Raw genomic sequence first — 25,894 nt, 5'->3', positions numbered from 1 at the left:
TAATTCACATGTGAAGCCTTGAAAATGCAACTAGATGCATTACTATGCTCACAAGCCACGGTTTATGGTTGTGAATTAACGATGCAATGATAAGGATGCCAGAGCTATTCAGACTGTGTGTGCTAGAATTTATTAGCTCAGCCCCCATGCTGGACGAGTACAGCCACGTTGCTTCCAGACACTGCTATGAACCAGCTCAGGGCTGACTGGGCAGCACAGCCTGGCTAACCAGACTGTTTCATAGAAGGCACTTCCACTTGTACCTCTACTATTCATACAGCAGCCAAGCTTTTCCACTATGCAGGGCTTCCACGACCTTACAGGTGGCTGGTGGAGAGGGGTCACAGCAGTAACTGCTCCAAAATCTATGCCACACACCCGCACCACAGAAAACTAAAAGTTGTGCTGCCTAAAGATAAGAAGTTAAAACTTTGAATATAACATAGTCTTAAATCTTGCATTCCAAATCATGGATGATAACTGCCTACTTCTGAAGATGCAGCAATACTTTAACACTAAGCTTTCTTAAACTGACTACTTATCTTTATGGATTGACTGGTGGTTTTAATTATTACAGGCAGGTTAAACCAAGAATGTTAGCCCAACCTATCAAAAATCTCACCGTCCCTTGACCAGTTTGTCAATTACAATTGCAGTTTCTAATACAAAATGTTGCAGGTCTGCTTACAGACCTGTTATATTTAACTATTGTTTTCAACTACCATATTTATGCCTTACATCAGAGTGCATACATATAATCATCCTATACAGCTGCCATCATAATACAGAGATTTACAGACCAAAGCACCATTTGAATGAACTCTTTCCCCCCAAGCCAGCTAATAAAAATGCAACCTCCTTATATTTGGAAAAGTACTGCTGCTTCTCCTTGGTCAAAACAAATTTTACTCCGTTGAATAATACAGCTTTTGACAAAACATAGCAAAACACTGCACAAAATAACTAAAATGTAACAAGGAATGAGATTTGAATACAAAGCATTTCCAAAATTACTTCTAATTCACAAAGAAATGTAAGTTAAACTTCACTCTATCAACTTACAGTGGCAAAGCCCTCCATCAATGTAAGACAAACTCTGTGATTAAATGGAGACAACTTCTAGCAACACTACACAAAGGTACCATTAACCTGTTCATTTCTCACAGTGTGCTAGTGTTATTTTGTATTACTGTACATCAAAGTAGCACAAATCATTTTGTTGGTTTATTATTTTATCTCTATAAAACTATTCCCCCCTCTTTTTAGTTCCAGGTTTGTCCATTTTGAATTTCATTTTATTCAGTACTTTTCCCATTCTTCTTTTTTATGCTTTGTTTATCATACTATGATGGCTATGTGGAAAGGCTTCTACAAGACCCTAGACTCACTAGGTTATAATAAAGTAAGCCTAAAGTAAGAGTGATGGAGCTTCACAGGAAGTTACATGCACACACCATTCTTTACTAAAATCACCTGCTGCAATCATCCACTGCACAAGAATATTTTCTAACAGACAGTATTAGGCTGGTACATGAGAGTTTTAAACAAAAAAGAATTGTTGCTCTTTTGATTTACAGAAATCTGTGCTTATACATATGCACGTGCAAGTGCTTAGCTAGCACTCACAATGAAAAAAAAAATTACAAACCCCCTAAAATTAGCAGCTTTCTGCAGCAGGAGAACCAAATCAACAAAACTACAAAACATTCTCTTCTCAAGCTCAAATACTAACAAATCTTTTGCATAAAACTCCATATGTAGATATTAACCTAAGAACAACATTAACAAAATAAACAGTTTTAAAAGATTTTATGAAGAAAAATTTTATTTATGATTTTTCATAAATAGTTTTTAGAAGAAGAGGAGAGACAGTGGAGTTTCGTTCCTTGTTATGCAATTTTTGCACCGACAGCACTTTAAGTCAATGACCCTGTTGAACGAGTAGACAACACATAGCCCACAGGTTCACCAGATCAGCTCTTGCGGTGTTTCACAGCACATACTACAGCAGAAGTGAAACTCTCCAATCTGTGGTTACGCAATGACCTGTACAGAATGCCCAGGGTTAGAAGAGTTTTAGGAGATGATGAAAGAAGCTCATACCAAAACTCACTCAGCTCCCTTTCAGAATCCCACTGACTGCGTTTATATCCTGCCTACTTACACAAGTAACACAAGCACCACTGAGAAAACACAGCACTGTTCTCTCTGGGGTTTGGTGTCTTTGGGATTGTGGTCTTTTTGGAGAAGGGGTTTAATAGTCTCTGAAGAAAAAAAAAAATAATGCATACTTCTAACATATTCATGCCCTTTTAGTGAATATTACTATAAAGCTTTAACCACAAGGGGCCAAATACTGGTCTTACATAGCTGTAGGCATAACAGTTTGAATGGAATTGCTCCCAGCTGAACCCATTCAAAATAGATCAAGGTCCACTGTCGCCAATTTAATGTTAGCTTTGAAATGAAAAAAAAAATGCTGGATGCTACTTATAGCTGTCTGACTGTCACTCATACACCACCTGTGAGAAGGAACCATTTGGGTCTTTAACACCATGCCCTGTAATTGGCCTGTGAACACCTTCAATGCTGTATGCCTGGTTCTGAACCAAGGAAATGAAGCAAGAGCCAAACCCTACACCCTGAGATGCTGCCGCTGAGTCTGCAGGCAGGTACTTCACACTTTCAGCTGGACTGCCTGGATATGACCAGCAACCATATCACTCATTACGAACCAAGGTACTGTGCTTGGAAGAACACCAGAACTCACAGAAAGCACCTCGGTAGCATATCTGAATCCCAACGCTTCTGGTCTCATTTTTGCTAGAAATAGATTTTCTGGCATTTTTGTTTAAATGTGAAACCAGAAATTTCAGAGAGACAGGACATAAATGTTTGCTCTAAATCTTATTTTAAAATAAGATACATACAAGAGAAACAAAAACAGTAGCAGATTCAAAATTTTTTCTAGGATTTACTTTATGCTGTAGATACGCTCCTGTCAGAACTAGGGCTGACATCACCAAGCAATGAAATCACACTGGTCTATCTCAATACCCTCTACCTAGCATGCTTCCTGTCATCTTACGAAGTCCAGAATTTCAACAAATGGCACGTTTACTATTTAGAACATATCTAATCTTCGTAATTCAGGGGAAACTGCTAATACATACCTTGAGCATGAACTGTAAGGCAAGGAGAATTATTTGGGGAGAGTAAGACATTATTTGTGATTATGTAAGTAGTAGCATATAAATACTAAAAGCATTAGCATATAAAAATTAACTTTATTAAATTATATTTCTCCTAATCTTTTGTCACACTGCTCTTTTATTGCATTTTCTTCTTCACCTTTATTTAATTCAAGAAAGTTATATATTCAAGAAGTCTAGAGCAAAGGAAGCATAAACAGGAACAATCAGCCTCAAAGAAGTTTAAATGTATTTCTTTGAGATTCTAAAACCTCTCCAAAAACTTTGTGTTTGTTATCAATAGGTCTTTGTGAATGGAAAATGACTCAATTCTAAATTAGATGTTACTTCAGTGAGAAACTACTAGTTGACAGATATCACTGAAAAACATTTAAAAGTACAAAAGTTAGTCACGAGCAAAGACCATGGAGTCTAAAACACAAGTGCAATGTTGTTTCTCATTAATAAATTTAGTAATTTTATTCTTTTTACTAAATAAATGCAAATAAATTGGCCAGCTCAAAGTCTACACTGGTTAAATTCTATTAGCATCTCTCAAAAACAAAAACAAAAGCAAAAAGCCCTTGGGCCATCAATTACTTGAAAGTGAAGATGACTGGAAGTTTTGGGGTTTCACCTGTATTTACACTATGGTTCGACAGCCATCCTTGTCATCCTCTCCACCACACCCCTGCCAAATCACTAACTCTGAAAGAGAAAAATGAACTAATCTGCATGTTGTTCACTTTTGTATTTTGTTTGGAATTAAATTTGTCAGAGACTAAATTAAGTTTTAAGCAGTATATTTATTTGACAGTTAAAATTTATATGGAAAAATGGTGAGAAATCACACATTAATGTCTGTTTTTCCTTTATTTTCCACTCCTGTTGAGGGTTAATTTTATTATTTTCCTCTCAATGTTTTATATACTCCCTAGACATCCGAAGGATTTTTAATTTGAATCAAAACATATAATAAAGCTATTTTTGTGATTTTGTTAAAAAGCTCCATCTTTTGTAACTCTATTTTACACTTATTATAGACAACTATATTTCATAAAATCCACAAATTCATCAACACTTTGTGAAATGTAATTAATCAGTGGAAACATACAGCACATCACTGTTGATGTATGATAGCGCTCTACTTTTGTGCTTTTAAATATAGGAGATTTACTAGAATCAGAAGTGAATTTGCATATTAATCAAGACAAATAAACATGTGGTGATTTAACTAGGAAACTGTTATTTGGATGACAATTTAATCAGCACAGGTTGAAAGGTCCATCACTGCAGCATCCTGTTTCTGCTAAAATATTGATTGCGTTACTGATTTCAGTAATGCTTTATTTTACAGGGCACAAATAACCATGTAATTACTCTTTAATTGAATGGTAATTGCTTGCTGGCAATTATTTGTTAAGTTTTGGAGTTTAATTACTAGGTTATTTGTGTTTTGTGAAATAAAATGTTATGTATTAGTAGCCCAAAATATTTTCTGTATGAATGGTCTGTCAAAACTAGAAAAGTAAGTTATGATGGTATGAGTTTGACAAATAACACTTTAACACTAAAACTATTATTTAAAGGATCAGATGAATCTTTGAATGCTTTCTCTTTACAAAATTAACATTAGATGTAACATTTGTAAGATAAATGGAGGAATACTGTGCCACAGAAGCGTGATTTCCTCTGGGGTCTAGTCCACCATTTAGCATAATTTATCCTGATGTTTTGCTTTTCATTCACTGGGCTTCTTTAGGAGGAACTGAAATAGTATCCTATCCTCTTGAGAGCAAAGAATAAACGAAGTAGAAATATATTTCAACAGTACTTCATATTTCTGCAACTGAAGTGGATTACCACCAGCACATTATCTTAGCAGCCTATAAACTTTGTAGACTTGGCAGTTAGCTAGATAACAAGGGAAAGCATTATGTTTTGCAGTGTCAATGAGATATGACACATTTTGTGATATGTTTATTCCAAGTTGTGATAGATGAGGTACCCAGTACTTTGATCGTTAAGATTTGAATTTTACTTCTACACTTTTCATTTTTGTCATCAACTATTTATGAATTGGCAGTAGGCAGTCTAGCAAGGACTGCTGATTTTGTTTTTTCAAGGTATCCAGTTAATAAATTAATTATTGATTCCACAAGGCTTGAGCTATTTGGTATAAAAATATGCTAGACTTGTGATTTAGGAAACTCTCATATGTATTACAGATTTCTTCAATAGCAACATATTTTATCAGGCTTAAAGGAGAAATACAGAAGTTCTATGTGACACGCTGCATAAATTGCTCTGGTAAATAGTGGCAGTAACTGGTGCAAGTACTCAGAAGTAAAAAACCCAAAAGCATATCAACAACAAAAGCCCACAATCTCAGTTGCTTTCCTGAAACTAGAACAGCAATCACAAATTAAAATTTTGCTGTCCTCAAAGATCATGAAGTACCTCCTAGTGATTGAGAAAGATACTCTTTGAAGCTTTTACCAATAAACGTAGTATCAGTGAATTGCATTAAAATTATTTCCTATTATCCTAAGGTTTTTAGTTTTAGCATGGATTTGAAATAATCTCCTTGCTCTGGCATTTATTACAACATTTCAAAAATGCCAATGGTAGTTAAACTCTACTTGACCTTTCAGTGTTTAAGAAGAGAAGCAAACCCTGACCTCGCAGCAACCTGATTCTGTCTCCTCTCAGTGCTGGCAAACTGATCACTTGTCTAACTATTGCAGGACACTGGATCGCCAGCCACATCAAAGGCAACAAGAGCCAATTCAGCAGGAGGAAAAAAGTCATCCATGCAAAATGGGCAATTAACATTAATCATACATGAAGTTGTTTGAGCTGATAACTAGATCCTGGTCCCTATGGCAACTCTCATAAAACAGTGCCCACGCTGGCATGAGGAGAGCCACAGCTCATCTTCCACAGGCTTGGTGTGGTCCCTTCTCACTTAACCGGAGAGAAAGACATTGTGGAAAAAAGCTCTGGCATTCCAAAACAGAACCTTCCCACTCAGTCCTCCAGGGTTTTTCAGTAAGGAAGGTCCCCAACATCACCCTGAGTGAAAATGTCAGTGGAAGTTTGTTCCTAAAGCATCACAGATCTGAACTTTTTTCTGTCATCATGAATTGGTGGTGTTGTTAGAGAAAGAGACTCCTTAATACCACTGAATTGTTCAGTCAGGACTAAAGTGTAATATCACATCTTTATTTATATTTATTTTTTAATAAGAATGGAAAGTAGTACATGATTACTGTGTTCTTCCTAAAAATCACGGATTAGTAGAAGTCAATACAGACCAAAATAACATCACATATACTTCCCTTATCAAGCAGTACGTTGGTTAGTTCAGACACACACACACCCCACACAAGCTGTGTATGCAGCAGTGACAACAAGCGACAATTGCACCAGCTGACCCCCCCCCTATACGGCCACTCTTTCCCTTTTCACTGCAGTCTCCAGGTGTCCCAGCTCACAGCCCACAGATGGTTTCACACGCACAGACGTCTGAACTGGGTCCCGCTTCAAACTCCGAACAGGTAAAACAGGCTGCCCCAGGCAGCTCTGCTACATCTTCCCAACCTGAAGGAATCTCTTCCTTCCAGGCCAGGAGCACTTCTAGCACCTATGATCTCCATTCCTTTCAGTTTTCACCAGTGTAGCCAAGAGTGACACGGAAGAATTGGAAGCACCATTCACCAAGCCTGTCACCAAGGTCCACATACAGTTACTCTCCTGAAATTACCGCCATAAGGTTTGGTCCTTGGGGTGAAGGTGTCTTAGCCACAGCTTACACAACCTCCAACTTTTTTTTTCTTCATTTTCATACCAGTCCTGTTCCTATCCCACTCAGTTCACTTCATCCAATCCACCTCTTCTGCATTTGACCTCTGTCCAGCTTTCTGAGTATTTCTAATTTTCTGCTCTTAACCCACCTATCACATCACTTCTGTCCTTCAGACTCTAGCTACCATTAACTGCTTCCCTCCCATCCTCTGTTTTCTGCCAGATTCCCAGTTATCCTCTGCTTCTGGTCTCATCTCTACATTTAAAGAGAGCTCCTCACCCCACTGAGACCAGGTGCAGTGCTAACTACTAATACTATGAATAATAAGAGGGGATGCTGAGCAGCAATCAAGTATGTGAGCTGAGACAGCCACCTGCCAAATGCTTTCTGCCTCCTCCTCCACCTCCCTCCCCTGGGAATGGTGTGAGGTGGTGGACATGACAAGGCAAGGTGGTCTCTGAACAGCCCTGCCTGCCCCGGTCCCAGGGGCTGGGAGGACAGGCAGGTGGCGTTGAGGGCATTCAGCACAGCACCAGCAAAGGCTAAAATGCTCCCCCAGGTCTTCACATTCTGGACTTATTGCCATAATCACCTTTTAGCAATAGCCCAAGTCATGTCACTCATACAGATAACTGCCTGAGAATACAACACAGCAGAAATAAACCAAACCACCACACACCCAGCTGGATATTGGTTTTTGCTAAATACACCAGTTCCATAGTTACCCCAATGCTTTATAGCAATGTATATGACAGAAGCCGTCAGTCACACTGAATCAGAGTGTGAGGCAACAACAAAATTCAAGAGCAGCAGCATTTGGGGTGTCAGCATTGTTGGGTTCACCCACAGTATCATAAAGCTGAAATAGGCCTCCAAAGATCACCTGCTCTCTCTTACCTCTGCCCCAAGGCAGGATCACGGACACTCAAATCATTCCTGACAAACAGTAGTCTGGCCTGCCTCTGGAAATGCTCGGTGCTGGAGATTTCACAACATCCCTAGGCAAATCCAAACCAATGCTTAGGCTAGCTGTCCTAGCAGGGAAGGTTTGTTGGGGAAACGGGGGCTGACATCAGACCTAGTTCTTCTCTGTTTAATTTAAACAAGGCACCTTTTGCCACCTACTCAGCAGACATGGAAACCATTTTATATTTTCCTGCTTTACAGACATTGTATTTTTTGGGAACTTGTCATATTCTGCCTTTGTGAAGTTCTCATACATACAGATGGAACTTAAAGACATAGTGTTTATATCCATGATCTTCAGACTCCCTGAACATGTGCTACAAACAGCAAAGGTACATACCTTATCCCTAGATTACAGGTAGAAATAGCGTAACTTGAGCCTCTTTAGTTTTTTTCTTACACCACCTATGTCCTTACTGAACTGAAATCTATTTAAGACAAGCTTTCCATTTTGTCAAGATCATTTTGCATCCTAATGCCATTCTCCAATGAGTGTGAAACCTCCACCACCTTGGTGCTGTCTTTAAGTTTAATAAGCATTTTATTCTTTTTTTTTTTTTTCCCCCATCAACCAAGCCATTATTGAAGTCCCTGAACCAAACTGAAAGCAGCCCCTACACCTAGGACATGCTTCCAGTTTGATCTGAACTAACAGTAACCACCGTCCCAGCATAGTTTTCCAGCATGTTTGTTTCTAAACTTGCATTTTCTCATTTGCTTAAGAGAAAGTCATGCAACACTTTTTAACAAAGAGGCTGCTCCCAAAATTTCTGCATATATAACGTTTTACAAATTGCACAGGACTTACGGACAACCTTGCTGGCAGTACTGCAAGTCGGGCAAGCCAAATCCCTTTACCCTGCATGTTCCTCAAGTGGCCACCTGAAGATCTTCTGGGGAGCAGAGAAACTCTCTATTCTATCACTCTCTAAATTACACCTGTGTATTTATTTTCTAGATGACAGCTATGTCTGGTACATCCTGGGAGTGCTGGCTCCCCTGGTAAGCCAGAGAAAGCCACCTGCCTGGCGAGAGGAGATGAAATGTGTTGTGCTTTATTCTCCCTTTTCTAGCCCACAGGAAATTCTTTGTTTCCACGTTTGCCACAAAGTCCAAATGCATCTGCAATTATTGATACCAGTGTTGACATCTTCTTGATAAAGATTCATTAAATTTTTTATTTGTCAAAGAAAGAAATGTGATGGAACAGACAATTTAAGGGCTGACAACTCACCTGACAGAAAGTATAACTGTGAAGCTATTTTATACATCATTTACTTGACCTAGTTACAGTACTTCTAAACCCAAATGTTCATAAATCATGACCCTGAAATCATAAGAATAAATAAAATTCTTATGTTTAAAGCTCCATTTTGCACATTTTTATTTGGCTTTTAATTGTGTAATCTTTAAGTTTCTAAAAATCACACTTCCAAGCTTTTCTTCTCAGAAAGGGCCAGGAGAGACTGCAAAGAGCGGCATTGGGTTTTTTCCTCAAAGTTTCATAGTTGAAAACTGAGGTTCTCTAATTAGTTGATATGTAAGTTTAGAAAATTTTGGAAAAAAAATAAATGTCCAAGCACTAAGAATTGAGAAGTGCAAAAGTCTCCTCTTGCAGTAATTTTGCTTGCTTTTAACTGTGCAAAAAAGTGATACAACATTTAAACGAGCTTTCTATAAATTTCTTAAAACAGATATATTAAAAAGCACTGCTAGAGTACTATATTAAAAATCTAAGATTGTGGAAGAGTCAATACTAGATAATATTCTTTGTAAAACTATGCCATACATAAGACACGTGTCTTACAGATTTATCCTGACTAAGGTCTACAGGATCATTTGGTTATTTATTTAAAATGAGTTTGGGTCTATGGTCAGAAGAGTTACCTGAACTGCTACTATTTGTATGTTACTATAGTCTAGTTGCAAGAGAGAAGAAGTGATTGGTTCTTACTTAAGAAAGGCATTTCAAATTAAGTTTCCAACCAAAAAAAGAATTTTTGGTTCATTGAGATCTAAAACTTAAATAACTCTTTCTGAATTACTTATGACTGTGCCTGCCAATAAAAAAGGAACTCAACATTCCTGCTGTTGATTTTTTCCTGTCGACTAACACTTGTCATAGGAAAAAGGGGAATAAATCACTGAATTTCAGAATTGTGGTGATTCACAGCTGCAGACAAGATGAAAGCCCTACATATGTAACACACTGTACCAGCTCAATTTAAGGGTATGTCAGTAATGAAACTGAAAGCTGACTACAGCACATAATATGTATACACACACAAATTCAGTATAACTATATTAAATACTAACTATAGCAGCAAAGATGCAGTGGCACAGTTGATAAATGCATAATAAAATAAAATGCAGTTCATTTAGCAACCTGAGATCATACCCAGTGGGACAAAGTTCCTGCTGCTTTGTCTTTACTACTATTGTTACCCACTCTACCTAGATTAAACCTCTCAGGAGGGGGCCTGTTGGTGCTGGAATCACGCCACTAACCACATACCCAGAACAACAAATCTAAATTACAGATTTGTTGTCAAAACAATGCTCACCCAAGATGTCCAACTAAACCAAATGTGAAAGTGCCAGAGATATTGCCAAGTATATAATGAGCCTTGCTAACCTTGGCTCAGCTACCCAGGTAGTCCTACTTGGATTTTGAATCCAGTGAAAACTGTGAACCACTGGAGATTACAGGCAGTATTATTATGCAATTTGCATCCTGGTTATTCTTTCATTTCCTAAAATATCTGACTATACAGTATGTAGAAGAAAGCCACTGAAGATGTTTTTAGGATTATTGCACCTGTATGTGAAAGCTCAGCATTGACGTAAATAAATGACAAGGTGGGCACTGTGGTCAGAATGGGAACAAACACAGCTCCACTCCGAACAGCCTACAGCTGATGTTAGCAAAGACACAGACAGAATAGACTTTACACGGGCAAGCCCTTAACGGCTTGCCTTCCTCAAAAAGCCACAGAAAGCATCAATAATTCTCTTTCAGTAAGCCTCAATCCAGCATATGGACAACCGCACAGGACCACACAGGTCTCTGTTACCTGCCGCTATCCACTGCATGTCTGTTCAGAGCCTGATGGGCTTCCATCCCTGACTGACAGCTCAATTTCTGGGCTGTCAGCAGGCTCTACCCCAGGCTTCAGAATATCACTCAGCCCAGCCATCACTCCTTGAAGATGTGGGTCCCAAAACCAGGACTGTGAGACTGAACCATGGACTGTCTCTTGGCAAAAGGAACATGTAAGCACTTCATGGTGACAGTGAACGGTCTAAATCTTACCTACAAAGGAAATACATGAATGAAAAAGTGACCTGTATAAAATCTTCAGCGCTTGTCTCAAAGACAAAAAATAGTATTGAACTAAAAACTGGATGAGAAAGGGCAGGATGTAACTCCCTTTCACTAATGTAGTTGAACATCACATATATTGCAGCATACAGTCCAACCTAGTGCAAAGATACGCCATTACACCGAGGAGCTATAAATCTGCTTTCATCTGAGTTAATTTAGCACCAAACTTTTCAAGCCTATTTTATAGTTTCCACATACATAGTTTTACAAATATTTGCATGGATACCTTCCAAGCAGGGAATCACTATCTATTACAAAGAATTATATTAGATCCTTACAAGTTTTACTTTTGACCTGTATCTGAATTCAATGCCAATTTAGAGGAACATTATTACAAAGAACGGGTTTTGAAATACTGCTGTTTTCCACTGAGCTGTATCTCAATAAGATTCAATTCAATGAAACGTGTAAAAAATGTGACTGTTTAAGCCTATTATCTATGGACAGAAGCCTAATACAAGACTTGATGTATTTACAGCACTGAGTATCATATAACCCACATGAGATGATAGCTAATTCCATAACAGTGGTGTATTGTACTGTGGCAGTACAATATTGTCATAGCAATTCAACTTCGATGCAACAGGAAACTATTCTTGCTTTAAGTGGTTTTAATCTCTGCATTACAAGTTTCAGTGTTTTCAAAATTTTGCAAAGACTCCTCAAAGTTTTAAAATAGCAAGTCACCTTTTAAAGAATAATAAATCAAAGAACATAGAAACAGTTCTCTGTATCACCCTTTGCACCTATATCCATGTTGAAAGGAAGAATTGTTCACAGCAGTCAAAAGGAGCCCCTATGATTAGGTGACTGTAACCCTCAGAAGTAAACATCTGAGGGTTAACCTTCACAACACGGAAAATACCCTTTCAGTTAGCTGGTGGTCCTGGAACAGTATGAAATTAAACAGGCGGTATAAGTAAGTAGCTACACTGCTTCACCTTTTTACCTTTCCAGATTTTGTGACTGTTAGTGTTTGATCTGCTAGCTACAGAGACAGACAAGGTTATTTCTACTGCAAACATACAAAGGGAGAAGGATTTGTAAACAACAAAACACAAACCTTTAAGACCACGACATACAAAAAGGGCAGAAGCAAAAGTTCACATTACATTTCTCTTTAAAATCTTCCTGTTATTATAAGATGAATGGGACCGTACACCGAGCACATTTGAATGTCCCTGCTTACCCTAGCCCCACCTGCCAGTAAACCCCCCAGGGCACAAGGGGAAATCCCTGACCAGGATGACCTGAGAACCACCAAAACACTGGCAACTGGCATCCTTCCTTTCTCTGAGGACACTAAACGCCATTCCTTCAGCTCGAGGTTACACTAGTCACAGCTTCTGGAAATACAAGTATGTGGCAAGGACTCCAAGGGGCAACTACCAAATACCTGTGTGCATTTGAGGAGCCATCTTGACCACAGCGGGGATGCTGTCACTGCCTGCTCTTCCTCTTGCCCTTCATGTGTCCTCAAGTGACGTTTTGGTAGACATCTCTGTGGCACTAAGCACCAATACCATTGTAAGTCCAGTCTTGGATCTTCCCTCTTTTTTTTAGCCATTATTTTAGCTATGATTCTGTTTTGGGGGGACTTGAAAGGACTCCTCTCCTGATAGCTAAAAAAAATGTTCCTTGCTGAGTGTGTAATGCTGATTCAGGCTCACATGTTCAAAGATAATAGCATAGTTTTGGGAGAGCCATATCATTTTCATTTTAAAGGCCTTAAGTGATGGATTATCCACCGTATTCTCCCCCCCCCCCCCCCCCCCCCCCCCCAAATAATTGATCATGCAGTATTTATTTTTTTTTACTAGTTTAAAAAAAAAATATATACAATCCAACCTTCACTGCTGGTATTGTCAAGCCTCTGTTTTGAGCCACAGGGTATTTTCTTACCTTTTTACACCCCCTCTGAAAAGTACGTTCAACAGGAACTTTCTCTATATGCACGGAGTTACAGACTGAACAAATAACACCTTCATATTTTTGGCAGCAAAACAAAAGATAATGCTTCTGAGGCCTCGCTCTGTACTGGGCGCAGGTGCCCAGGTGTCGGTGTCGGCCCCCTGAGAGGCCAGGGCGCCACAGACGGGGCCAGCCCCACTGGGCCCAGCCAGGCCCTGGCCAAGTTGGCCACCGCCGTGTGGCAGCGCGAGCCCCCATCCTTGCCTGTCCCACCACAGGCCGTGCTGCTGGGCACCGCAAGGCGGGCTTCAGCAAATACCCAAAGGCTATCACTTCAGTGCAAGGCCATTAGAAAGACTTAATTTTAACTATAAACGCAGAAAAGCAAACAAACCGACCATGTGTTCTATGATCTTTTTTTTTTTCAAAAGCTTTCTTCTAGAAAGACGAAAATTTTTGTATGAAGATAAATGCTAAACAGTGAATTCTGTGGCTGGCCCAACAACTATTCACATCACTTTTCCTGGCAGTGACTTAAAAATGATCATCAAGGTATGTGATACTGCCTCTGCTGGTACTAGGGATATTCAAACACACGACACTGAAATAAATACATTAAAAAAAAAAAAAAAAAAAAAACAACAACAAAAAACTAAAAACCCACTCGAAAGAAAATAATTTGATTCCTTTTTAAAAAACTTTCATGTGAGTGAATTAATTTAAAATAAGTACCCATAATTAATTTTTCCAGACAGAAAAATTAGTAAAACTACCACGAAGGAGTAAATGCCTCAGCACCACGGGATAAAAGGACAGCTTTTGTAAGGAGCAGCAGGGTACTTAAGAAGTGCTGTGATGGTGGTTGGTGGGTACCACCTTCACAAGTTGCCCAAACTCAGACTCTGACTTTAGTAACAGGCTTAGGAACACCCCCTAAAGCCCAAAAAAACAGTTCTTGAAGTTAAAACCTCTCCAAAAGAGATCCCTGAGGATCTTACCTTCAACATAATTTTGAATCTGCCCAAACCCTGATTAAAACAACATGCTAATAAATTTAGTTTGCATCCGAGGCAAAATCTTGGTGCATTTGTACCATAAGTCAATGCTGCCACATAGCTCTTGCAAAAGGTGAGAATTTTCTTGAAGAACATTGCATCAGGACTGTCGCTACTACATAGAGCTTCACGGGTCAGCACAGGCAGCTGAGGCTGGAGAAGAGGCAGCAGAGGAGTATCTTGATACACAAGAAATTTATGGTTGAATTTTTCTCCATTATCTCAGTATAAAACCAGAGTAGTAATTTCAACTATGTTTAAAAAGCATTACCCTTCAGTAATGCTAGAAATATGCCATATTTTGCACACACATTAAGCACGCACGCAGACACAGAAATACTACCTGATTAAAACTCTTGGTAATAGCAGATGATTGAAATGCTCATGTAAACAAACCACACTGCACTCTACTCTGATTCTGAATGTGGCCAATCTCAGAGCTGACTGTATGAGAGAGAGTAAGTTTCAACTAGAAACTGTAACGCAGCTGGCTACCAGAAACATGGATTCAAAAATGACACCATGACATCCAATTCTTCTCCAGCCTCTCCCCGCTGCACTCTGTGAGCAGCAGGTCTCATTCCTTCCCCTAAGAGATTACCGCATCGCTCTTTCCCTTCTTGGTAAAAATCCCTGTGCTCCTCCAGTAACATTTACCCTTTCCCTCCCAAGTGGTCTAACAGATACGTATCTAATCCAAGCAAGAATAATTACTCTCAACTCATACTGAGCTTCAAATACTACTTGGGTTTTTTATACATAACTTGAAGAAGTAGTTTTCTGACCAAAAGCTACACTCACAAACCTTTCTCACCACAGTTACAGCTTGTTTGCCACTGACAAACAAACACAATGCCATTTTGTAAATGCATTTTTTTTAATCATCTAGACTGTCACATACGTTGAGGACAAACTAGGAGGAGCCAACTACAGAAAAAGCCAGAATCAGTTCAGGACACTGAGAAGTGCCAGGAGTTATTCACAGGTTTGGGGATTTCCTGAAATAAAGTATTTCCTAGAGCAGATACAATGGTTTATCAGACAAGCCATACCTGCTGTTGATTTTTTTAAGAGGTCCCCCTTCGGACTGAAAGGTTTGACTCTTCCAGAAAGTACATGGTATGTGTTAACTTAGGAGCATCCACTTCTGCTTCCCTCAGTTTGAACAATCGACATTTAACTTGGCGTCAAGAAGACAGAGAAAATGTAAGATATGTGCTGGTCTGTGCAAGGGATTGTGTAAGTACAATCCTGCTCCTACTATGGGCAAATACAGTCTTGCCACCAACTTCAATAGAATTGCAACCATACATCACATTCACAATTCACTGCTCCTCACTAAAGACGGTTTTTTAAAAGCTGTTGAAAAAGACTAAAAGAATTCAAGTAAAAGAGTGTTTGTAACCAGATTTCCTGGAGATAAATGAAAGACATATATTTCCATGGCTTCCAGCCTACTAAATTTTGCAAGCATAAATATTTACCTAGGACTAGGGGGTGGGGAAATCAGGAAGCAAAATCACCATCTAGACACTTCAAAGTTTAAATACTGTAACACAGAGGTCATTATTTATAAATAAAGAACACATCTTTTCTATGTATGTTTCTACCATGCTTTCCATCCACTCCATATGCTTTCTATTATTACCATTCTTACACCAGAAAATAATTTTTATGTCACTTGCTCACACTGTAAGCATTAATTTTCTTTAGCCTTTCTTGTGGTTATTGATTTCCTGCTTTGTTGAAGTGGCTTTGTTTCTTTCTCAGCAGGCTATCCATTTTAAAACAACAGTTGTTCAAGAAATAAAAAAATTATATTCTAAAATTAAATTAGTTTTATCTTCATTTATTTTTATCTGAGTTAAATGCAAGTGACACATTTCCCCTAAAAACGGGAAATACTTAATGCCTCCCAGCATGCAAAGCAAACCAAGTAAAATTTTTCTTTTCTAATAAGACGTATTTATTTTTATGATTGGAAACATGAAAGGAAAAGTACAGTATAAATAAAGCCTCTTTTGTATTCTTATGTTGTAATCACTGCTGTGGCCAGTGTTTTAACATCAACAAAAGACAATTATCTGGTCCATAGCCAAACTCATTTAAAGTCCTATCTTGCTGCCCTCCAAATCATTAAAAGAACCCTTTTTTTCTTTCGATGCAAGTGGGATCACGCTCTAACACTGTAACACTATCCTCTTAAGCAGAGTAAGTTTGCTGTCCTCTTCCACTGGACCAGTCCGAGATACACAGATTTTATATGACAATGAAGTGACAGATGAATACAACTATTATTTAATCAACTGCAAAACCAAGGAAAATAGCATTTCTGCAGAAGGTGACCAGTCTGACACGTGCTACATCTTGTTTTGATGCTGTACATTCAATAAGTGCCAGCTCCAGAGTTCTGAGGCTCATTCGCCCCCTCAGTCCTCTGAAGAGATTATCAACTAACTCGAGTGAACTATAGAAAAAGAGTGGGGTAGCACGTAGCTACTATATTAAGACAGAATTCTGGTCAGAGTTCTTGCTGCAAGTGTATTGCCAAGTGCCAACTATTATGGCTCCAGAAGGCCCTCTACATTTTCTTTCTATAACAGAACGCCTTTTGTCAATGGAAGGAATTTGCTGGTCTAGCATCATCTTCCTTATCACTGTGTCTTTAAAGAAAAAGCTTCTGTACTACTGCTTATGCATGAGAATTCTTTTCAAAAGCAATGGGCTTTATATTCTTCATCCAGTTACTGGAGAAAAAAAATATGAAACACCTCTCATATTGGATATATGATTCTGTTTAGGGAGAGACATTTCCCTGAAGGATTCATGGTTTAACTATACTGCTAAAGAGCAGACAGAGAATTCTTCAGGGTATTTGCACCAGGCGGACACAGGTGTGGGACTACAACTTTCATAGCCAAACTGGCAGAATAATGAGTACCAAGACAGTGAAAGATCCAGGTGCAACCTCCACACCGGGACTGCACAGGCATGTATCTCAAAATTATTTTGTAGGTGTGTGACAAATTAAAACCATTTAGAATCTTCCTCTCTTTTTAGGCTACAGCCATGCAAGAAGAGAAGAGAAACAATGGTAAGCAACCAAAATGGCCATGTAAAGCAATGTACCAAGTAACACCAACACAGCTTAAAAACACTGTATACCTCGCATTCGTTTCCATGAAATATTCAGGTATCAGCTATCCATGTAACTCTACCAAAGATGAGGATTACAGTAAACACGTAGAGCCTCTCTGGAAACTCAATATATGATAGCGTAATGCCAGAAGTTGTTGCATATCTGTTATCTAGGAATAATGCATCACAAAGAGTGACAGTGCTGCTGTAAGCAACTTATATGGGGACATAATCCTGCAGCAAGGGGCTAGGAAGGCAAAACAGAGACATGACCAAAAGGGAAGAGACGGTTCAGTACCTCTAAGGGCTGTGAATTCTCCACTGTCAGTACCCGGCCTTTATAGTCAGATTACGTGCAGAAGAGTGAAGAATCTGACTTCAAACTACTTACAAAGTTGTATGAGACTTTAACTGACCAGCTATGAAATGATGATCTTTTGACATGGAAACATCTGATAAAGAAGCTACATACAGCATGTTAATTCATTAAGATGAGAATTTTTCCAATGAATGCACACACGAGACTACACATTCACTGAACAAGGTGTTTTCTATAAACCGTGCACTATGTATCTCTCCAACATGACAGATGACAGCAATCTCTGGTAGGTATTTACCACCTTTTTAAACTGTCAACAAATGTCAAATGTAAGTGGTGAGCAACAGAGCTGTGTCATTTATCTTTGCAGCAAATAAATAACAGTAATCATAATAATCTAATATATAGTAATTTTATCTGTAGAGTTCAAAGTATTTTCTAAAGATCAATGTCATTATTGACAGAGAAATACAGATCTACAAGGTGGAAATCACCCTGAACTGTAGGTAGAAATCGTAGTCCTGAATCCCCAGCATTAGCTGCTCTACAGCCATGAAATCCAAGACCACAGCCGGGATACATGTACGCTCCCAGGAGCCCACATATGAGCCTGGATCCCTCACACAGCCCAAAACCATTCTGCAAAGATGGGTACTTAGAGAAACATCTACACCCAGAGAGCGCCCTCTTATACTACTCCGCACTACTCTGTATAGTAACCGGTAGGAAATTTACAAAACCCTGCCGGGGGAAGGGAGGGCAGGGGGAGGGAATGTGTAAGTATGCAGACTAAATTTTAAAAGGAAATAGGTTTTGAAAAAGTTTGCAGGATCTAGGAAATGAAAAGAAAAAATGTTTTCGTTCAGTTTCCTGTTTAGATGTATGGGTAGATTTGACTTCAAATAGATGAGCCACACAGAAGTTTAGTTTATAAGGGTCAGATGGTAACTGTTTCTGTTTAATCCTTGATTTACATTAGCTCAGAGGAAAATTAATGATTTTAAACAGGCATCAAAGTGAGGCTGTTTTTTTCATTTCTTTAACTTTGCTTGAGGAACAATTGTGTTCTTTATCTGTCTTCCAGAAAGTTAGTGATTGTGTTTAACTTAAACTATTCATTTAGCCTTCAGGCACAGCATATTATGAGTTGTTTTTCAAGGAACATTAGCCCCTTAAGAGTGCAAACTCTTTGACAGCTCTCTTAGATTCTTGCGCTTACTTGAGCATTTCACAAAACCACTCTTCACAACTGCACACATTATAATTTACGCATTAAAACAGCAGGCTTTCACCTTAGGTATGTTGCCAAGAATAATTTTTCAAAACTCTTTTATCTTTTTGTAAGAACATAATTATAAATGTGCAATTAACAGCCAAAGAAAGGTCTTAAGAAAACTCCTAGAGCAATATAGCCTATTAAAATGCCTCAACCAGATGGTGGCTTAAAAAAAGTGATTTAAAGAAAATAAATAAAAAGTCACATTTTCAGTCTGGAATGATAAGTCAAGTGTAAAATTTGAGATATTGAAGTGAGTGTTACAGGTCTGTCTAACCACCAGAACTGCTCTTAAGTTTTTTGTTTTGCTGTTGGACAGACAAAGGACTTGTAAACACCATTACTGATATGCATCAGTACAAAAGCACGGAGAGACCATATGCAAAAAGAACTATTTGTTGCATTTTTTCCATGAACAGAGCCCATCCAGTGACTGATTTTCCCCAAGGATGAATAATATGCTCATTTTTGTCTTTTGTTACAATTTGAATTTGTACAGTCTAATCCTGGAGTCTTTTCCTCTAAAAATACAGGTGCTTCCCTTTCACTAATTAAACATGAGTACTGTGTAATTGTTGACATTCTCAAATTGGTGTAATCACCTTGGACTAAATGGCTGACAGAATTTCCAGCTTAGCTTTATTCCAGATAACATTAAGATATTTTTTAAAGCTGTAGAGAAATTACATGAGACTACTCTCCCATTTGAAAACAAACCAGCTGCATTATTTTACAGACAGGCCATAGGGCTATAAAATATCTGCTTGGAGCTAATTAACTTAGGAGAATTATCAAATACATCACACAATAAACTGACCGATTTGACAATAAATTAAACTCTTTACTTAATTGCACAGTGATGGTCATCTGGACTGCTCTTATTCACATAATTCTGTGTCTCCCACTATAACCAATTTCTATCATTTTAGATACACATTTATTTCCTTGAAATTCAAGAGTTTTAGTAGGATTTAAAAAAAAATAATCAGAAAACAAGCAATAGCTATCTTTTCTCAGCGTTACTGGAAAAAGAAATGAAGTTAGCATCAGCAACTATATAAAGCACACAAAATCTGACTCACACTATTTCTGGAGATGGGTAAAGATGAATAAAGATGAACAAACAGCAACACTGTCTTTGACCAGCTGCCCCAGTGCGAGTTCTCCCACACCTCAGGCATCAGAGATCCTGTTCCAGGTTAGCAACAGCAGCAACTAGCAGTCAGCATGCACACTTTCAAAAAGGAATAGTTCGGTATTCTTTAAGAACACTGGGTCCTTCCATTTTCACAAAGAAAATCTCAAATTAGAGAAATAATGAAGAGACATAAAAATCCACAAACTGTGATCTTTAAGTGACCACAACAGCTCTGTGGGTTATCAGGGAGTCTGAGCAACCCTCTTCTCAAACAGCTGCCCAAAACTTGAAACCAAGACAGGAGGGCCTGCTGCAGTTTCCATACAACTGTAAGTTTTTATCCTGTTTCCAATACTGCAGATGCTCTGATCAAAGTCAAAGGCAAGTTCACAGACAGCAGTGACACCGCTTTTAACCATCCCCAATATGCCACAGCATATACCAATGTATATGTACACAGGAATAGAAAGTGTTTCTGGAACACACACAAACCGTGTCTGGAACACCAAAACCACAATCACTGCTTATGCTTCTGACACCACCAGCACAATTTTGTGGGGTTTTAGTTAGAATTTTCTTACATAATAATCTTACAAATTTCACTGAAGTTGGGTAGCAGTGTTTATCATCAAGAGGTATTTGGATTGTCTTTGAAAGCCTGTATTACAGAGACACTTAAATAACTACAAACAGAAAAATTCACCCTGTGCTGCAACTGAAATCATGAGGGGACTGCTTCAATTCTGTATCGACAATACATAAAAACATACTCACCACCTTAGTGCAAAAATTCACAGCTGCAGAATTGTTTCTGAACACTATTTTTAACTAAAAATTTCCCTTTCTATTAAAAACAAACAAGCAAAACCTGAGTTCAAGCAATGTAGTTTCCAGGCCAATGGGTTCTTTTCCCTTAATTTTAAAAATAGCTTTTATTGGAAAAATGCTTTAAAGGAGTCCAGATAAGGTAGCATAACAATCTGTTCTATGTTAGTGTCCAGTCTATGTAGGTCTAGGTAATTACTGACCTGAAGAAGTAACTTTACTTCTGATAAATAGTTAAAGAAGCATAAAGAAAACGATCTCTGGCTGACGAGAGCACACAATTGCATTGCCATTAGGCAAAAAAAAAATCCTTCTAGAAAGCAACTTGCACAATTGATACATGGGAAAAAAAGAAGATGCAGTACATTTAGACTGTAATTTAAAAAGAAAAATCAACTAACGGAGTGCCTTGTTCTAATAAAAGATTAGTATGCACGTGAGCAGTCACAGACTGAAACAGAGCAAATGATGGTATGGAGAGGAGCTACCTTGAAGATTCAGCAATAGATTGATTTGGCTCTAACTCGATCTAATATCTTCATACACATTCTAAACGGAAAGCAGAAAAGTATAAACAAAGCCTCACAGAAGAGATGGCATTGACAGGAAAGGGGAAACATTACAAAAACCTTCAATGAGACCTGCATGAATAAAAGAAGATTAAAAAATAATTTGATTTTTTTTAAAAGCAAAATTAATGAAGTATAAAAAATAAGGAAAACTTATCTTTCAAAAAGAGAGGCCACATCTGTAACATTAATATACTGAGAGGCATTTATGTGTTATAAAAGATTGCAAATTAGGCAGATGTGATAAAACAAGGAAAATGTCTGAATTTTTGCTGGGCTGCATGCCTAGAAGCATCATGTCAGAAAAGGAAGGAACTGCCCTAACTCATCTGCTCCTGTATGGCTATACCTGGAACTGCATGTGCATTTCCAAGCTACTTAATTACAACAAAGGTATTACCAAGCTAGAGGGAATTGAAAACACAGCAGTCAAAATGATTAAGTCGTAAGAATGAGCTGATTTAAAATGAAAGATTAAGATTTACATTACTATATTCTATGTGGTAAAGAGCAGATGTGAAAAGAGTGTTCAAAATAAAACAACATATGTAAGCAGATCTTGGCACATACCAGCAAAAAGTGCAACTTTTTTTACTGGTCCAATGGCACTTCAGAGATCAGCAATTATCATTTTTAAATCAGAAATGGTATAAAGGCACAGAATTCCCCAAATCCCGCAGGCCACCTGTGGAGCAGAACTGGGAAAGTGAAACGACAGGTTAAGGTTTCACTGCCTTGATTACAGAACCTGGAAAAACAGCCTTTACAGAGATTTCACCATGCCACACTTCTGGTCATTATTTCAGAATATACAAAGAGATATTTTAGATTTAAAATATGTATAGTATAGAAATTTGCACTGGATGCATTACTTTGTAACGATGCGTAACAAACAGTTTTCCTTCTGGTAACAGCGATGCTAACACACTCTCAGTCTTCTCCTTCAGTATTCCCCACTGCTGCTTCTCAGCTCTAATTGTACAGCTTTTCCTTAAGCAAATATTAACGACAGAATAAATTCCTTAGCTAACTGAAAAGGTTATTTGCCGGTTATTTTCCAGTGATACTTAAATGAGCACAGTTATTCTAAAGCATTATTCTACCATGACTAATTGACATTAAAAGAAGTGCAAAGTACCTAACCTGATTCTTTTTCAAATACATCAGAAACCATTTCTTTTCAAATCACATAAAATCTGTCTGGGATGAAATTCTGCTTAGGTTGCAATGTTTTAATCTCAAAGGAAAACGTACAAGAACATTTTTTCAGCAATTCATTGCAAGCCAAATTTTTTTCATGAAATCTCCCAAGTTTGGTGCTTGCTAAGCATGTTCTCATTGTGTTTATTTACGCATTGATTTTTATTGTCATTGGATGTAGGCATTCCCTGGGGTGGGGGGGAGGGCAATTATGAAGCCTTGAAATATTTTTTTTTTCCATGTCATAAAACATGTTTTACTAAAGAATGGGAATGGACTTCACTTTTAATACTGCATTATTTTTCCAGAGTATGCTCATTTTTAACTTTCTAATACTGATAATAATGATTTTGCATAGCATAAAAATGATTTAAAATTACTCAAGTTGAAAACATCTTACGGTTAAAAAATTTAAAGGCAGTTATAAATAGGTTCAGTGTGATCACACACCTCAGAAAGCATATCCCTTCCCTTGTGGACCAAAGCCTGTTAGCTCTGTAGATCCCTACTACAGTACAGTTTGATAGAAATGGTAACATTGACCTGAATGATGTACTGGGGAGACCTTGTGGCACCTTCCAGTACCTGAAGGGGCCGATAAGAAAGCTGGGGAGGGGCTTTGTATGGGGGGTGCAGTGACAGGGCGGGGGGGAATGGCTCTAAGCTGACCGAGGGCAGACTTAGGGCAGATACTGGGAAGAAATTCTGCCCTGTGAGGGCGGCGCTGGCAGAGGCTGCCCAGAGCAGCTGTGGGTGCCCCATCCCTGGGGGTGCTCAGGGCCAGGCTGGACGGGGCTGGGGGCAACCTGGGCTGGTGGGAGGTGTCCCTGCCCCTGGCAGGGGGTTGGGGCTCGGGGGGCTGTCAGCTCCCTCACAGCCCAACCCAAACCCTTCTGTGGCTCTGTGAGTACGACTGACCCTATAAATGCTGTAACCCTCAAAGCTCCTGGGAGCAACAGACAGAAATCCTCTTTGCAGGTCTGTGCACCAAGCAAGAACTCCAGGTTTGTCCTTGTGTGCGTTTCTTAATGGAATTAAACTTCAAACCACCATAAATTATTCAATTTGACCTAATTACAATATATGCATACTGCTTTATAAATTGACGCTGAGATTGAATCAGTTAAATATATCACACCTCAGTTTCTGAAACTCTTTGGAAGAAACAAGCACTTGTACCCACAGTTGTTTTATGATAAGCTTTCTCAACATACTATATATTAATATCAGAGAACGAAAAAAACCCCGAGCATCTGGTAACAAGAGGAAAATGAAACTGGCCATCAGTTCTAACTTTACAGTGACTGATGTGCACCTTAAAGTCCCGACAAATTTTGCCATAAATTTCTAGCATTTCAGTTTTTAGTAAAGACACTCAGCCCTATCATATTGTAAACAAGTCTAAAATTTGTATTTTTGTTCAGGTTTCAACTAAGGGTTTTCTCAAAGGAGCAGCCCCTGACCCAAACTGTTTCCAAACTAAAAAGGCACTGGGCAACATTCAAAATGAGAGAATCAACAAAAAACTGTTCAGAAAAAAATGCACTGGCCTTTTTTCTGTGTTTGAATTTTACCTTTAACAATTATATATTTGTATATTTAAATTTTCCATCACTAGCCTTCTTTTAGGGTATTTTTAACTTGACTTTTTCAATGTTGTGATTTAAAATAGCTCTTGATCTTTAGCAACTCAAAACCAAAAATGCCCGGAAAGAAACTGAATTCAGTACCACGCTCTTATCTATATGGTTATTTTCACTGGAATTTTATTTTTTTAAGTTTTAAAGGCTGGAGTTTAAAATGCAGCCGTAATTACAGGAAACATTAATCTAATAGGAACAGGTCAACATAATTAAATAATACAGTAATAAAATATCTAGCGAACATTATCCATCAGTGTCCAAATGCAGAAAATTTAATGGTGTACACAAAAGACTTTGCCTTCAGATATTCCCCACAGATCCTACCATGTAAGGGAGATATTGAGAAATACAGAAGGTTCAGAAGGGTGCAAAAGAACCTGGGGAAAGGGGGTTAAGAAAAAAAATAGGAAAACCGTGAAAATGAGTACAAGTATTTGCCTACAAAAAACAGTAAAAAAAAAATACTAAAAACCAGTTGCAACTCAGGGGTTGCACCACTTTGTGAGATTATTTCTCAAACTCTTGGCAACTCCTTCCAAGCACATGTCTTTCCCCCCAACAGGGTGATTGTTTTCATCAACAATATTTTTAAGAGATATTTCTGTTTGATTCCAGAAGTGTTACCTCAGATCTCTCTCACTGTTATATGCAGTCCGCAATCCCATTTCAATGAATTCTTACTCCTTAGTCTCAATAATAAAAAGCAGCAAAACTAAAGTTTGTTCTTACTTTTTGGCATTAAAAAAAAAAAGTGGAATTACAGCAACTCTAAGTTTTTTCTTTCATCTGTTATCCTGGTTTAGGCAACAGCCAATACTTTCAGATAGCAAGCTCTAATGCTGATAACTGAACATCTTTCCAACCACCACACACAAAATGCAGGAAGTCGATGAAAACAGTTGACCAAAGGCTGCAGTTTATTGCACCAAAAAACTGAAAAATGCAGCATATCTTGTGGATTGTACTGAATTTACAAGAGTGACCTATTTTGCAACTGTATTACATTAGGTATGAAAATTAAAATTAAGACAGCTAAAAATAAAGTTGTGGTTCAAAACAAAACCTGTATAATGGAAGACTCAAAATCAATTTCCTTCCACATTAATATTTCTAACCAACATCTACCCCAGCTGATCAGTAGTTCAAAACTATTTGCCTCTAGAATAACCCCCCAAACTCTGCTCTTGGCCTCACATCCACCGCACAGCCACAAGCCTATCCTCCCACTGCTGGGAAACTCCTCATCCCAGCTACTCTCCCTGAACTAGTACTTATGATTTCAAAGAGACAAAAGAAGAAAGAGAAGAATGACCTAGAACGCTGGAGGAAATAAAGCCCCTGCCCTTTCCTCTAGCTGCTTCTCCCTGGATGCAAAGAGTCAGTGCCAACACCTTCATGCCATCCCCAAAACTCCCCTCTAGCTGCTGATGGAGAAAGAGAGATCTTTGCTCTACCCCTGCATCAGGAGTA

General features: G+C 38.4%; 1 protein-coding gene across 5 annotated transcripts in view; it reads right to left on the bottom strand.

The window, feature by feature from the left end:
• DACH2 (dachshund family transcription factor 2) overlaps window positions 1-25,894 on the bottom strand; it is a gene marked incomplete at its 5' end in the record, with an annotated part of 310,315 nt that overhangs the window by 151,940 nt on the left and 132,481 nt on the right. The gene's annotated exons all lie outside the window — the stretch shown is intronic.

This window comes from Falco punctatus, assembly GCF_963210335.1.
Source record: "Falco punctatus genome assembly, chromosome: 15".
NCBI lineage: Eukaryota > Metazoa > Chordata > Aves > Falconiformes > Falconidae > Falco > Falco punctatus.
Note: the sequence above shows the minus strand (reverse complement) of the source record. Positions and strands in the feature narration are given on the sequence as shown.